The sequence below is a fragment of the Lissotriton vulgaris genome, chromosome 2_1 (assembly GCF_964263255.1).
Source record: "Lissotriton vulgaris chromosome 2_1, aLisVul1.2, whole genome shotgun sequence".
In the NCBI taxonomy this organism is placed as follows: Eukaryota; Metazoa; Chordata; class Amphibia; order Caudata; family Salamandridae; genus Lissotriton; species Lissotriton vulgaris.
In genome coordinates this window covers 736,726,301-736,739,317 of record NC_141687.1, presented here as the reverse complement: position 1 = coordinate 736,739,317, position 13,017 = coordinate 736,726,301, and positions in this window count along the sequence as shown.

Here is a 13,017-nt window from a genome sequence, read left to right as displayed (position 1 = left end):
GATTCAACCCTATGGATGTATTGACGGCGGATTATATTTTATTCAGTTGTATTATGCACTTTTTAGGTGGACTTTTTTTTAAAATATATTTATTTGGTTTTGTCAAAATAAGCACACTCCCCCCCTCCCTCCTGGTCAGACAAGTGGACATACATTAAATGTTATACATAGTCATAGAGTCCACAATTCATCATTTCAAAAAGTATTGTCAGAAGCAATTTACACATTTACTGTTCAAATTTACCAAAACAATGTATGCAGTGAGATAATGTTCTTCATAAATCATAAATTATTACTCTGGGTTTGACACCAATCTATTAGCGGGGCCCAAATTCTCATCCCCTGTTTAAGTCTTTTCTTGCCCTTTCCTTTAAAAATAGCAATTTCCAATTTAAAGATAGCCAATAGCTTTGCGAGCCATTGCTGAAATGAAGGGTCAATCGGATCCAACCATTCTGAGGTTATGCAAATCCTTAAGACAGCCATGGAAATAAAAATAAATTCTGCCCCTGAGGAGGGAAAGCTAGGATCTGCGGCCCCCAATAGGATTACTTCATTAGACAAAATCATAGGTCTTTTTAATACAGTGGACAGAAATTTCTAGATCTCTTGTTTCAGCAGGTTTAATCCGTCGTATGTAGAGAAAATATGTACGCAATCAGCCTTGAAAAATTGAAATCTAGCGCAGCAAGTCCCTTTGTCAGACCCCCATTTGTCAATTTTTTTAAAACAGGTTTTATAAAATTGCGCCTGAAGTTTAGTTGACATAAGTCATGCTTGTGACATAGAATAGGCATTATTGAATTCCTCCAGAGATATACCTATTTTCCCCTGCCACTATTGGGCGGTTTTCTCTAGATCATCTGGAAACATCATATTTTCAAGGGAGTATATCCCTCCAATGGTGTTTTTATTACTATAATCCACATTTGTAAAGCGTGACTCAATGTTTCTACTAGTGCAATTTTCTCGGATGTAGCCCCTCCCGCCGCTCTTCGTGTAATATAGTCTCGAATTTGGAGATATTTAAAAAAAATCCCGCCTGTCCACCTGGAATTTTTCTCTTAGTTGTTCAAACAATAAATACCCAGCGTTGGAGAAGAAACATCCAAAATGTGTTATTCCGGTCGCATCCCACTTATTCATACAGTTGTCTGTAAAAATCTCTGGCAGGTCAGTGCTATCCCTTAAAGGGGTATAGAATGAGACTCGCCCAATGCCCAGAATTCTTCTCATAGTTTTCCATGTTTTAAATCCACTAAATAGCGTCTTGAACTTCACTTTCTTATGATAACTATCGTGAAGAAGTCGCCATAAGTATCCGACATTTTGATTTCCTATAATTAGTTGATAGATAGGAGGCTGGCCATGCCCGGGGCTCCACTCATCCCTCGTATTTTGTAACAATTCCTAGCTATAGAGCAGTACAGAGGCCCAATCATATGCTTTAAGATTTGCAAGGGTCAGAAATGTATAGGCGCGCCGAGGTTGTGCGTAGGCCCACATGAAACTGGAAAAGGTACGTTCCATAGTTTTAAATTACTATCTTTGCCCTAGACCATGAATTGGGGGGTTGCTCTCCTTTGAAAATGTAGACAAATAAATAAAGTAAAATACCTTTCAACTGGTCAAAAAAAACTAAAAAGAATTCAGATGGTAAACTATCTACACCTGTTGCTTTTCCTCTCTGTAGATTTGTAATTATGGTTACTATTGCTGCTATCTAAACAGCTTTGAATCTCATTAACCTCATACACCATCTCTCTATTGGCTGTCGCTTTTTTTATTGCTTTAGCGGTGAAGATATCGGTGATAGTAGCCCTTGCGATGGCCACTAGGTTCTGTTTTCTCTTAATCTCTTCTATCCCTTGGCTCCCCCTAGTGGCACTTATTAACCCTTCCTCGGCCTGTCTAAGTTTTTCCTGTAGCTCCCTCATAGCTTCTTTGGCAATTTTATTTGCCTTTAATTAAAATTGCAGCGTTTCACCACGAATCCCTGCTTTTAGGGCATCCCACATAACATCTATCGAGACACTCCCGAGGTTGTCTTTTAAAAAATTGGGGATCCATTCTCGCATTTGTGTACAATGCAAGTGATCCGACAACAGGGATTTCTCAAATGTCCATGATCTGGGTGTGGAGTAGCTTTGAGCAAAATTAAGTGTACAGATAAGGATATTGTGATCTGAAAGATTTCTAGGCAATTTCATGATTTGGGACTAGATTTCAATGAGTTGGACAACCAAAAAAAATCTATTCTAACGTGTGTATGATGTGGATTGGAAAAAAAAGTATAGCCAGGATCATTAGAATTGGAACTTTGCCACCCGTCTATATTGCTGTGTGTATAGCACATGTGTTTTATCACCTTAAACACCTTGGGCTTTCTGCCTTTATACAGCCAATCATCCATAATAGACCAGTCGTGTATAGCACATGTGTTTTATCGCCTTAAACACCTTGGGCTTTCTGACTTTATACAGCCAATCATCCTTATTAGACCAGTCGCTGAGGAGATTTATATTAAAGTCCCCGCAGATCAATAGGGGTAACGGCCAGTGCGAGAGCTCATTAGAAATGCCATTGAAAACAGACGGGTCATCACTATTGCTCCCATAAATGGCACAAATCGTTAGGTTTTGCCCCTCTCCATCCTGGCATTCTGTAATTGCCCAACGACCAAATTTGTCATTATTACATCGGGAAAAAGTGTATCCTGTACCCTTGGCTAAAATAGAAACCCCCCTCACCCGAGCCCCGTGTTGCGTTGCACACACCAATTTATAGCCTAGTGTTTTTAAGAGGTATGTTTGAGAGCCCTCAATGTGGGTTTCCTGCAAACAAACAACATTAGCACTCATTGTTTGTAAACATATAGCAACATTTTCTTTACATCATTTAAACCGCAGATATTTAGGGATAACACCCTTAGTGCCCCCATTTTTTTAAGTTCCGTCTACCCCATTTGCTAACTCTAGATCTAGCACAGACCCCTCCTCGTGCCATACTCTGATATTTCCAGCATACCGAATAACCCTGCTTTGGTTGTTCTTGCTTCTTACTTGTATGGAGAACTTGCCTGACCCTCAGCCATCCCCACCTCCTCCGTCACCCCCTTCCTCCCCACACCCCACCTGTACTGGAGGTTACCTGGCCAGCCCGTAAGTAGTGCCTATAAAAAAAAAAAAATTCAAACGTCAATAAAAAGGTACCCCCCCAAAAAAACCCGAGTCTGAGACACTGCTCATAAAGCCAAAACATCAAAACATTAAAGGGTACTGCACACCTTGCCAAATATACACCAGGCCCTGCCCTAGCACTGTAGTTATTATCTTCGGCAACACAAGCTCACAATACATGTCATTTAGACAAGATATCCCCAACACCTTTTACATAGCCCTTTTACTTATGTCCTGAGATTTCATCCAAATACTTTTTGGCCTGTATTTCAGAGATGAAACTGCGAGTGTTCCCTTGGTGAACAATTTTCAGTCTCGCCGGGCTCTGAAGATATTCTGTAGCCCCAAGTTTTTGAAAGGGGTTAAAGAGCTGTCTAAGTCTCCAAATGCGCTCAACTGTGGCGTGTGCAAAATCAGGCCTGGTAAAGAACGTAAGTCCTTCAAACTACTCTCTTGTTTGTAGGTCTGGCAAGATCATACAGGGCTTGCCGAAGCAAAAAGTTACCAAAAAATAACAGCATCGCGCGGGGTGTGGCTGTGTTGAGGTGTTGCGCTTTCCAGAGGTTAGAGGAAATCTATGTGCTCTTTGGATTTCCTTGTCCCAATCCCATGATTGAAATTCAGGGAATGCTCCCCTAAGGAAAGAGACCATAAACTTTCTGGGGTCATCCTTCTCGACACCTTCTGGAATCCCTAAAAAGCAGAGGTTGTTATGCCTTTGTCGATTTTCCTGCTCCTCCATTTTCCACAGGTAACCTTTTATTGCCCCCTCTTGTTCCTCTGTTTTTGTTTTCAGAGAGGTAACATCCTTCTCTAGTTGTTCAGTTCTCTCTTCCACTAATGCCATACGGTCAACAATTTCGGCACATGTTTTCCCCACCTTTCTAACTGCTCCTTTGCAATTTTTTAGCTGCAAGTCGAGATTTGCGGCTGTCTGATTTTACTTCAGCTTGAAAGTCTTTAATCAATTGTAAAATGTCTATTAAAGCGGGTACGCTCTTTTGTGCCCCCCCATGGGCAGCACCAGTGCCAGCGTCAATAGTGGTTTGATTGTCACTTGAGATTCCGGAAGCGTTGGAACAGATCGTTAAGGATGTGTCATAATCCGATTTCAACTTGATATCCTCCTTATCAGAAAGTTCATTTGTCCTCTTATGATGATCCTTATCTTCTTCTTTTGCACTTTCTTAGAGCGATGTTTGTGGCTCTGTGCTTCGGAGTTAGGAGTTAGAGCTGTTGCCCCTATTTGCTTTCATCCTCTCCACTTGACAGAGAGATACTCACATCCGATAATTCAAATTCATCTGTGAGTGAATAGAATTGATCCTGATTATCAGGTGTTCTTGGCTTGAACTCATGCTGGGTGGTGTTTGGGACCATAGGTGATCGTGCAGCTGCAGCAGCAGGGCCATCTATCCCTATATCATTGGGCATGTCCCATGGGAGAGCGCTGTTATTGATGCCACTATTATTGTCCAAGGGAGTGCTTGCTAGGTGAGTGCGAGGTGCTGGCCCAATTGTAGTAGCCAGGATAGGGGGGAAGGGAGGCTCGGGAAGTAGTACAGCATTGGATTGGCCGGATTGGGGTGCCCTGTGGTTACCCCTTCCTTTGACTTCGTCACAGCAGTTGTTACATCAGCGCACCCACACCCTGTTTTGGGATCGCTTACCTCCCCACTCGAGGCTGCCACTGAGCCAAAGCTGCTAGTAATCAATGGCTGACTACAGTCTGTCTCTTTAGTAAGGCGGGCGGGTGTTCTTTTCGCCAGAGTATTATTTGCAAGATCACTTTTCTCAGGACTTTCCGCCACATCTTTTTTCACCCCGCATTTAGCACTCACACTCCTGTCTTTAGACCCCGGGAGTTCTGGCTTCCTTTGACGTAGGGCTGCCAGGGTTGTGCTTCCCTGTGTGATATTTAAGGCACTTTTGATTTTTGCGCTGTGGCTCCCCTTGTTAGCCATCCATACTTGAGTATCCTGAATAATTAGTAGAAACTGCAAAGAGGGAGTATTGGCACGGAGAGAAGTCTGTTGGTGCTTCAGCGCTGTCGATTTTGGATGTCCCCTCTTAGCACCTTGGAGATTGAGGCCTGATCAGGTGCTCCTTGACAATCCCCACGGGTGGCCCAGCGAGTGATCCTGCCCCAGGGGAACCTTCCTGAGGCTCACCAAGCACATCCAGCGAGTGGCAGCATCTCCTCTGCGTCCCTCTGAGCTTCGCCGATAGCTGCAGGTTTCTCCAGTTTCTCCGATCTCGCAGGTCAGATGCGCAGGGCAGCGACAATCCGGGATGTCAGAGCCCGTTCAAGGTCCTCGAGGTCTGGCGATTGCTTCTCTCCCCCCCTGCTGCCACCAGATCCGGTTAAAGAATAAGAGTTTTGCCTGCAGTTTGGCTTGTGATATTTGCGGCATGGCTAGGCTGACTTCGATCGGTATAGAGTTTTTCTTTTCTATAGCTGAATTCTGATTTTACTGGATGATGCTCAGCGGAGCATCACGAAGGTGCTGGTTAGCCGGTCGCCATCTTGCCTCCGATATTTAAAAAAAAAACTTTTTGGTGGACTCTTAACTAAGTTTTGGGATATCTAAAATATATTTATGTCAAATATTTTTTTTAAAGTTTAAATTAATTGATATAATATTTATATTTTAGATGTTCGAAAAGAAATGTTTCGTTAAGAACTCAGTTTACAATTATTTTTTTTTAATGTTTATGTATTACTGTTTTAAAGTAGGGATTTAGCTATTGTTTCTAAATATTCTAGCACTTTAGTGTTTGGGTAGAGTTTTACTTTGTATTGTAGGTGCTCGAACATTGTTTTAGTTTGTTTAGTTAGTTTTGGACCTTGCTGTGTTACAGACTGTTCAAGTCTTAGTTGTTGGTAGCTTTGCTCTTTTTGTATTGATTGTAATCATTTATGTAGGGTTGGTTGGGTTCTGCCTGTTGTGGCTTGGAAAGCATTATGCCATTCTTCCATAGCGTTATTCGTTTTTAGGTCTCGCGTGGCGTACTGCGCACATGCCCAGTCGATCTCGCGGGATTTCATGTTTCAGAGTGAACTTCACTAGCGAGGGTTAAGCCCTGGCCCTCTTCTGCATTGGCTGGCCTCCTAAACGATGGCCAGCCATTGGAGAAGAGGTCCTAGTGATGTTCTTCTTTTTCTTTAAGCCCCGTCCTTTTCAGATTGGGTTCCTTGACTTACTGCTGAAGTAAAAGGTTTCTTATCTTCTTTATGGGTCCAGATGGCCCCATAAAGGAGATAAGGAACCTTTTACCCCAGCAGGAAGTCGGGGCGCCCAGTCTGACAAGGACGGGGCTTAGAGACAAAAGGCTGTGTCATGGCGAGCGCTTGTTTGTGTTAGTTTCCAGCCCTTCTTCTGTGTTCTCCACTCCTGTGCTGCTTCATGGGCCGCCACACCGTTTGTTATTCTCTCCATTGTGCATGCTTTGCCTGCTCCTTGTGTTGTCACAGAACTCCGTACAATGAAGGATTCCTTGTCCTTTTTATGCACATGCTGTTTTTTTCCTCCCGTGGTGGTAATTAAGTGTGTTTTATGTCTTAGTTTCCAGCAGTTCTTCTTTGTTCTCAACTCCAGAGACGGGAATGGTTCAGAGATGCTGCATGAAGCTAAGCAGATTTGTGTCAAAGCGATCCTCAGGTTTTAGAGTGCATCAATGGGGCAGCCCCTTGAAACGTCCTGCAGAAACCTACACCCATGTTATGGATAATAATAATAATTTTCTATAAAGAGATTAATACCACAATTCAACATTTGTAAGCGCTCTAAATAATAGGTACATTGTATTACCCAGTTTGAATCGTACTTAATTTATCGACCTCTGAATGATGGAGAACTGAGTCTGCATTACTGAGATTCAAATTTGAAACCTGCTGATACATGCATGGTCAGCATAGAATGTTTGGCAAAAGGGCTTGAAGGCTCCCTTGACATACCCCAGTGTCCATCAGACCATCGCACACTGAGATTTGTAATGGATCGATAGATAAGGTGCACCGTGTGCTGCACCTCTTTGTCCAAGTCTGCTCCTGCAGCTCAAGGGAATTAACTCAGTAGGTTGAGTATATAATGATATGAGGTTTTTTTACTTCAAAATTAAAAGACCTGAACATTTGCATCGCCGAGCCTCCAAAGAAAAGAGCTAAAAATATGAAACATTTATGCAGTTTTGTAAAAGTCTCGTTTTTCAGACTGAATACAGCCTGCCTGGATGGGAAGTTTGGTAGAGAGGAAGTGGATTTCCAACTTTGACTTTTTTGGAATATCTTTTTTAAAAAACATAAACACTCCATGCTTTAAGGATTAATTGATTGACTTAAAATTGGCGAACAGTCATTGCATAGGTTATACATACCTGCCACAAAAACCTGAAAATTTGCGTGCTGTGGTTTCATTCTCTATCAGATGTTACCCGAGCGCCAAACTTAGAGCGGTTTCATTTTCTATCAGATGTTACCCGAGGGCCACACTTAGGGCTCCATTCCGATGTCGGGCAGATCGCCACCGCCATGGTGGCGGTGGCGATCCGCCCGACAGAAATGCCCGCCCGCCACCCTTTTCCCCCCGCCACATTACAATGGTGAGGGAGACTGCAACGGAGGGAAACACCGGCATCCGTCACTTTTCCGCCCCGTCGCATTGCGGCTGGGGCGGAAAATGATTAATATGGTGGCGGTGTCTATGAGACACCGCCAGCCATATTACAATGGCAAGAGTGCAATGCCTTTCCGCGGCGGCAATGCCGCCACGGAAAGGCAGGCGGTGTTCACTCTGGTGGCCCCCGGAGTGAAGACCAAAGGGGGGTGGCACACGGGGGGGTACCTGTGGTACCCCCCTGACTTTGCATATTCAAAGGGCAGGCACCGCGCGGTGCCTGCCGCTTTGATTATGTAAATGATGCAAAGCATTGTTAGTATTGTGACGGGCGGAGCAGAGAGCTCCGCCCGCCCGAATACTATAGATACAGGATGTGCCCGCCACTGTGGCGGGCACATCCTAATGGTGCGTGCAGGACCCCCGCCCTTAGGGCGGGCAGTCCCGATTTCTGATAGGATGGCTAATGGGGCCCTTAGAGTGCTTTCATTTTCTAACAGATGTTACCGGAGGGCACCAGCCCGTGACAGACGGACCCTTTTAGAGGAAAAGTAATAAACGTGTTAGGGCGGCAATGTTAAGGTGTGTTTTTTGTGTGTGCTACATCCTGATGTTCCAGGGGCATGGGTGCACAGACGAGCCTGCCTTGGGCATTAACTCGTTCTAATTACCTCTCTCGACTCACATGGGTTCCCAAATACCGGACCTCAGGTCACACCACACTCATGAGTGACGGGCACCTATGGAGCAGCTTCACCAACCCCCTTCCAGCATTAACAGACCGGGCATGTAATAGGAGCTTGCACAGCGCCTGGAGGACGAGTGCACAGGTCAGCAGCACTTTAAGTAGGCGAACGAGACTCTGGTGGTGGTCAGTGCGAGAGTGGCATTAAACACTGCCAGGACAGGGTGCCAGGCTTGTATGTTGACAGAAGCCGGTTTGTCCAGCCAGCACACGGCACCCCAGGAGCTATGGGTATGGTTTGCTCAGATTTAAACGGCCGGATAGTTGCACCTGAAGTAATGATTTCAGGGAGAGGATGTGGCATAACGGCCAGAGCGGTGGAACTCAAAGCTGGGGAACCAGGTTCGAGTCTCGGCAGGGACGCTCAACATCCTGTGATTCTGGGCAAAGCACTTATTCTCCCGTTCCTAATAAAATTATGTGGCTCGACTGTTAATTTGTTGCGCAGCCTAATTTAACGAGGGAGGAGTTTTCTTAAAGAAAGCCAGCAGGGTCATTGGTGCCCAGACGGGCCTGCCTTGTTTTCACTGTGAACATGTTCCCTGCTTTTGTGATGGTGGTTTGCATGGCTCTGTTGACAGTCATAACTTTTAACTTGTATTGAGTTTAAACAGTGCTAGGTAAGTTGAGCGGGAGCATTGTCATAACAATGCTCCTTCAGAGGTCTGTGTGCTGTTCACTACCCCTCCCCCAGCTTTGGAGATAAGAGGTGGAACGTCACAGGCTTGTTTTTCATTTAACTTCGGAAGCTGAGCATACAGAAAAGCTGTTGGATTTCTATTTTTAATTTTACCCCTCTTGCTGCACTTATGCATTTTATAATCACTGTAAATTCCGGGTGCTAATGTTCACCAATTTAATGGTACTCATTTTACCGACCTCGGGAGGATGGAAAGCTGAGAAGGCCTCTTCAACAGTCTGCGTACCTGCAAAGGTACCCGACTTCCTCAACCGTCTCCATTTGAGCAAAGGGAGCAGCTAGGGTCACAACAAAACATGAGCCATTAAGCGCCTGGGAGATTAGGACATGTCAAAGTATTAATAATTGTGTACAGCGCGCTCTACGCTCTCCATTGCCTTAGCAGTAAACGGTATTCACTTCTGGATAAAATGCGGAGTCTACGCATCCCTATGATCTGGGCCTTATAAAGGGTGCAGCATGAGGTTTGTTTTGTTTCTGACGTTTTTTTCATTGTAAACATGTTCCCTGCTTTTATGATGATGGTTTGCACGGCTCTTTTGACAGTCATTACTTTAAAGATAGAAGTTTTTTTTAACACCACATCCATCACATCCACCACCACCACATCCACCACCACCACCTCATCCACCACATCCACCATATCCAGCCCATCCACCACCACATCCACCACCTCCACCACATCCACCACATCAACCACCACCACATCCACCACCACCACCACATTCACCACCACCACATCCACCACCATCCCCACATCCACCTCCACCGCCACATGCACCACCATTGCCACATCCACCACCACATCCACCAAGTCCACCACCACATTCACCACACCCACCACCACATACACCACCACCACCACATCCACCACACCACATCTACCACATCCACCACAGCCACATCCACCACCACCACATCCACCACCACATCCACCACATCCACCACCCCCACCACATCCACCACCACCACATCCACCACATCCACCACATCCACCACATACACCACATACACCACCACCACATCCACCACATCCACCTCCACCACCACCACATCCACCACCACATCCCCCACTACCACATCCACCACCACCACATCCACCACCACCACATCCACCACCACCACATCCACCACCACCACATCCACCACATCCACCTTCACCCCCACCACCACATCCACCACCACCACATCCACCACATCCACCACCACATCCACCACATCCACCACCACCACATCCACCACCACCACATACACCACCACCACATCCACCACATCCACCACATCCACCTTCACCACAGGTGAAGTGTGGCTCAGGGGTTAGAGGCGGCAGACCCGGAAGCTGAGATCGGCCCTGGACCAGGGTTCAATTCCCCGCCTCGACGGGTCTTGGGCTCAATAATTCCACGGACTCGATAATTCTCGCTCCGGTGCCTACTCGACTCACGGGTTCACACTCTGCGACTCTGGGCAATAGCTTGCTTAATCTCCACAACGGCCCCTCGCGGCGGGATGCCTGGCTTTCACCTTGTGGATACCCTGCCGGGGTTATCTCACAGGGGAATACCAGGACGGGTTCCCTAAGCAAGCGCTTAGATGCCTGCGATGTGGGCGGTTTGCGCTATATAAATACATGTACATTTACATTTACAGCCGCCACCACCACCACATCAACCACATCCACCACCACATCCACTACGACCACCACCAGATCCACCACATCCACCACATCCATGTGTGTGTGTGTGTGTGGCTCTGTATGTGTGTGTGGCTGTGTGTGTGTGTGTGTGTGTGTGGGTGCAAATGCAATAGGTCTCACATTTGCGAGAGATTAAGCTATTGGCATAATAAATGACAATGCCATTTATTTATGTTTTCAAAACCAACACATAAATAAAACAAATTGTCATTTGCAATGCCAATAGCTCTGACTTTTGCAAAGGCGAGACCGTTGCATTGTAAATGCTTGGTGCTTCTTTGTTTAGGGTACTGGTGTATGCATTCCACGTATTTGGGCTGACTCCTGTGTCCAGATCTGTTTTGCCATCCCACCCAGGTATCCTCAAAATTAGGCCTGGGCGAAACACTACGCTACGCTCGCGGAGTTTGCGAAGTTTGCGCAACTTCGCACTACGCTAGCTGCACGTAGCACAGTTCGAACACGCGTAGTGTAGCGTAGCGTAGTGCATCGGTCATTTTTTGCTTGTTCGCGGTCCTGAACGTCATGTTCGCGACCGCGAGCAAGCAAAATGACATCCCGGCGAGATTCTCAACGCGGGGAGGTAAGGTTTCTCATTGTGAGTGGTTGCGCATGCTCGCGACCATTCTCAATGAGAAACTACCAGTTCGCGTTGAGAAAGCTGCAGCTCGAGTAATAATCTACTCGAGCAGCAGAAAACTACAGCTCGCACTGTGCAAGATGCCGTTTTCAATGATTGCACAGTACCGGATGCTTGTCCGCACTGTGCAATCATTGAAAACACATCTTGCACAGTGCGAACATGCTACTACGCAGCTCACGTAGTGCTACGTGAAGTTCGCGTAGTGCGAAGTGCACTTTGCGTAGCTTCGCGTAGTGCTACTTCGCGAACTACGCCCACCCTTACTCAAAATAGTTGAGTAGGGGACTTAGTTTATGTTCATTTGTTTGGTAGTAGGGGCTTTCTATTAATAACTTGTAGTGTTCTTTTACATCGGTTGTTGGGACGTATGCTAGTGCAATTAGCTTTTTAATTTCATATGCAAAATTGGTATTAGTTGCATTTTCTACCCTAAGGGGCCCATTCCAATCTGGTAAGGAAAGCCTGCAAACGAGGTTCGAAAAGAGCAAATTCGATTCAGAGTATATCTTTCTGTCTGAATCATCCCTCCTGCAAATAACCAAGTATGATGCAAAGATCGCGTCCGCGCCGACCGAATCGTTTACGAGCCCGAATGTCTCCATACGACTCGTATGGAGCCAAATCCTGGCACGCAATGGTGCCAGATTATAAACGCCCTTCCCCCAACTGCATTCCTGATGTATGATTAATTCACTGCACGGTTAGGACAGCTGTATCTTTTCAGCGAGTGTAAGCGGGTAAAATGTGGTGCCCACCACTGTGTGTACGCTTTTCCCCACCCACCTTTTTTAGCTATGGGAGCCTGTGTACGCATCCGTACACAAGCTCCCATAGGGTGCTATGGGAGTCCGGCCGAACCGAATCTGTAACCATGCGGTTGTATCATACTCGCTCGGTTGGACTCGGACAGCGCGTCTCACTTGGAAAGCCATCCTGGTCCGATTTGTATGGATGGCTTGCCAATCGAGATCTGAATTGGCCCCTAAGTGTAGATTTTTGAAGGTGTCTCCATATGGATTGATTAAAGTGGCAATAGGAACCTTGTATTGCTGGGTGGGGGTAGGTTTTCAGGATGGTTTGTATCATTGACTGTTCAAAGTCTATGATAATTTTTTGAGGATAGTCATTATTAGTTTCTTGCTTTACTTTTGTTAAGAGTTCTACATAGGTAGTGGTTTGTTTGTTTTGTAACAGGACAGGGGATGCTGCTATTCTGATACAGTCCATGGATTGGGTGTAATTGGTAAAATAGTTTGGGACACATTTTAAATGTTCCATCCAATATCCATGTCTCCCAATTCTGTAGTTTAAGTTTGTGGGAGTTGCAAATATAAAAATCCTTTTTTAGTTAGATTTATTGTCATAAAGAAGAAATTGCTTGTCATTATGAGTTACAGTGAGTTTAGGTGGTATTTGAATTTCTCTGAAGGTTTTGGGG